The sequence below is a fragment of the Sinocyclocheilus anshuiensis genome, unplaced genomic scaffold (assembly GCF_001515605.1).
Source record: "Sinocyclocheilus anshuiensis isolate Anshui unplaced genomic scaffold, SAMN03320099.WGS_v1.1 scaffold2617, whole genome shotgun sequence".
NCBI lineage: Eukaryota > Metazoa > Chordata > Actinopteri > Cypriniformes > Cyprinidae > Sinocyclocheilus > Sinocyclocheilus anshuiensis.
The window spans coordinates 29637-34009 of NW_015538068.1; the positions used below are offsets into that span (position 1 = coordinate 29637).

Below are 4373 nucleotides of genomic sequence, written 5' to 3' on the forward strand. Positions count from 1 at the left end.
CAGGATCATGAACAGGTGAAGAGGGAGCGCCAGAGGTCAGAGGTCAGAGGTCATATCTGGGTCAAATCTGGGATATGTGACATTAATCAAGATTAGCTTTAACTCTGTTGTTTCCACACCAGGTTACATTCGTTTCTGTAAAAATCAAATGTAAAAAAAAACGTACGAAAAATGAATGTACATACATGAAAATGTAAGATATAAATAAATAATTTATATAAAAAAAAATCTAAATAAAACTAAAAATTAATTAAAATTATAGTATAAAAAACACGTAGTAAAAATGTATTAAAATAATCAAAATGTGAAATAAAAATAAATAATTTTTTCAAAACAATCCAAATAAAACACATACTGAAAATTTATTGCAATCATAAAAATAAGAATCATTTTAAAATAAAAAAAAATCTACTAAAAAAAAACAAGAAAAAAACCTAACCATTTAGTGAAGTCATAAAAATGTAAAATAAAATAAACCTTTTTAACATAAAAAACAATCAAAATAGAACACTTACAAAAAATGTATTAAAATTATATCATTTTATAATAACAATTGAAATACTAAAAATGTATTAACAATTAGAAAAATGTCAAATAAAAAATAAATCATTTAAAAATAAAAAAATATCAAAAAACACTTACTAAAATAATAATAAATAATATAAAATAATAAAAAATGTAAAATAAAAAAAAATACTTTTAAAATAAAAATGAAATAAAAATCATGACGGTATACATTTTTGATTAATATATATTTTTTTTTAAATAAAACAATTTGAATAAAATAAAATAAATGTATTAAAATCATCAAAATTAAAAAATTAAAACAAATAAAATGCAATACTAAAAATGTATTAAAATGTAAATTAGAAATCAGTTATTTTAAAATAAAAAATAAAACAAACAATCAAAATGCAATAAGCATGAGAGAGGTCAGAGGTCCAGTATAAGCTCTTGGACTTGATGGGAGAGGGTTTTATTAATCGTGTTGTTTGTGTGGCAGGTTTCACTGGTTTCTGCTGTTCCTGGGTCAGCCGGCGTACAGTGTTGGTGAGATCAGCGTGACTCGGTTCAGTAAGCTCCTCAGTGAGTTCGCTCTGGAGTACCGCACCACTCGCGAGCGCGTCCTGCAGCAGAGACAGAAGCGCGCCGATCACAGAGAGAGGAACAAGACGCGAGGGAAGATGATCACAGACCTCAGCACACAGGTGAGATACACACACCTGCACACAAATAAAACCTTTTTACTTTACAATCATTTATTTTTATTTGACTTTTTTATTTCAATTAATTTTAGTGTTTTATTTTGATTGTTTTTGTTTTTAAATGATTGATTTTTTTATGAGATTTTTATGATTTGAATACATTTTTAGTATTTTATTTTAATTGTTTTATTTTTAAATTATTTATTTTAATTTGACATTTTTATGATTTATTTTTTAGTATTTTATTTAGATTTTTTTATGTTTTCTATTTAGATTTTTGAATTATTTATTTTTATTTTACATTTTTATGATTTTAATTCTTAGCATTTTATTATGATTTTTTTTTAAGTTTACATTTTAATGATTTTAATTTGTTCTAGTAAGTATTTTATTTTTATTGTTTTTGTTTTAAATTGTTTATTTTTATTTTACATTTTTATGATTTTAATCAATTTAATTGATTTCTGGTGGTTTTTATTGTCTTTATTTTAAAATTATTCCTTTTTAATTTTTATCATTTTAATAATTTATAATGTATATTTTATGAATATGTTCAAAAAAAAAAAAATCATTAAGTTTGATAGTTTTTCCAAGTATTTATTTTTTTATTTTTATGATTTTAATTATTTTCAGTAAGTTTTTTTTATTGTTTTATTTTAAAATAATTTCTTTGTATGATTGTTTTTTTTTAGCATTTTTATTTTGATTGTTTTTATTTTAAAAAATAATTCATATTTTTGATTTAAAAAATAGTAAGTGTTTTATTTTAATTTTTTAATCATTTATCATTTTTCATTTTTATGATTTTAATTAATGTTTAATAAATGTTCTTTTTGAATGTTTTTATTTTAAAATCATTTATCTTACTTGTACATTTTTATGATGGCAAAACCCTGCCCTAAACTAACCCACCCTTTCACTTTTCAGACTAGAACAGATACAGTTGAGGTCAAAAGTTTACATCCCTCTTTCAGAATCTGCTAAATGTTAATTATTTTAGGGATCATACAAAATGCATGTTATTGTTTATTTAGTACTGACCTGAATATTTCACATAAAAGAAGTTTACATATAGTCCACAAGAGAAAATAATAGTTGAATTTATAAAAAATGACCCCGTTCAAAAGTTTGAATTCTTAATACTGTGTTGTTAGCTGAATGATCCACAGCTGTTTTTTTGTTTAGTGATAGTTGTTCACGAGTCCCTTGTTTGTCCTGAACAGTTAAACTGCCTGCTGTTCTTCAGAAAAATCATTTAGTGATGTGGGCGGAGCTAGAGTTGTGTTTATTTTGTGATGTGGGTGGAGCTAGAGATTTTCATTAGTGATATGGGCGGAGCTGGGGATGTGATTATTCACAGATGTGGGTGGGACTATAGTAGTAAATGTGGGTGGGACTGTAGATATTATTTAGTGATGTCGGCGGAGCTAGAGTTGTGTTTATTTAGTGATGTGGGTGGAGCTAGAGATTTTCATTAGTGATGTGGGCGGAGCTGGGGTTGTGATTATTCACATGTGGGTGGGACTATAGTAGTAAATGTGGGTGGGACTGTAGATATTTAGTGATGTGGGCGGAGCTAGAGTTGTGTTTATTTTGTGATGTGGGTGGAGCTAAATATTTTCATTAGTGATATGGGCGGAGCTGGGGATGTGATTATTCACAGATGTGGGTGGGACTATAGTAGTAAATTTGGGTGGGACTGTAGATATTTAGTGATGTGGGCGGAGCTAGAGTTGTGTTTATTTAGTGATGTGGGTGGAGCTAGAGATTTTCATTAATGATGTGGGCGGAGCTGGGGTTGTGATTATTCACAAATGTGGGTGGGACTATAGTAGTAAATGTGGGCAAGACTGTATATATTATTTAGTGATGTGGGCGGAGCTAGAGTTGTGATTATTTTGTGATGTGGGTGGAGCTAGAGATTTTCATTAATGATGTGTGTGGAGCTGGGGATGATTATTCACAGATGTGGGTGGGACTATAGATATTATTTTGTGATGTGGGCAGAGCTATAGATATTAATATTTTGTGGTGTGGGCGGGGCTAGATTGATGAATATTCATAAATCTGCTCGTATGACAATCACTGCCACACTATTTGAGACTGCAGACGGTTGACTGTTGATTTCTCTGTTTCTCACCACAGACGGATGATGAAGAGGACAGTGAGGTATGAGGGTGTGCGTTTGTTCTGACAGATATTAACCGTTCATGTTTTAATGGCTTGTTAAAGCTGCCAGCGTCACTAATGGAGTATCAGTGTGTAACCCTGTTGAGATCTGCACATGTGGTGTTCTAACCTGGAAGTGCTCAGCTGTGTTTTTGTCTTGATTTGGTCTGATGCATATGTGTGTGTGTGTGTGTGTGTGTAATCTCGAGAATTTGAGGTGTAAATGTGCAAATTATTCTTTACATCAGGGATTCCCAAACTTTTTTGTTTGTTTGCTTTAACCTTAAATACTTTAACCTAGTAATTTAACAACAAATTCACATGTTCATGGTTCTCTGATGTTGGTTAATAGTCAAAATACATACAAGTAAACTACTAAAATATTTCGTATTTTTTCATCTTTATTTTAATTGTTTTATTTTAAGAGTATTTATTTATTTGAATTTAACATTATGATTTATTTAAATTCTAGTAAGTATTTTATTTTGATATACAGTGGGTACGGAAAGTATTCAGACCCCCTTAAATTTTTCACTCTTTGTTATATTGCAGCCATTTGCTAAAATCATTTAAGTTAATTTTTTTTCCTCATTAATGTACACACATCACCCCATATTGACAGAAAAACACAGAATTGTTGACATTTTTGCAGATTTATTAAAAAAGAAAAACTGAAATATCACATGGTCCTAAGTATTCAGACCCTTTGCTGTGACACTCATATATTTAACTCAGGTGCTGTCCATTTCTTCTGATCATCCTTGAGATGGTTCTACACCTTCATTTGAGTCCAGCTGTGTTTGATTATACTGATTGGACTTGATTAGGAAAGCCACACACCTGTCTATATAAGACCTTACAGCTCACAGTGCATGTCAGAGCAAATGAGAATCATGAGGTCAAAGGAACTGCCTGAAGAGCTCAGAGACAAAATTCTGGCAAGGCACAGATCTGGCCAAGGTTACAAAAAAAATTCTGCTGCACTTAAGGTTCCTAAGA

The 4373-nt window shown here is 29.7% G+C and overlaps 1 pseudogene; it reads left to right on the forward strand.

The window, feature by feature from the left end:
- The window catches only part of LOC107683609 (FH1/FH2 domain-containing protein 3-like), a 38666-nt pseudogene that overhangs the window by 29506 nt on the left and 4787 nt on the right, over nt 1-4373 (forward strand).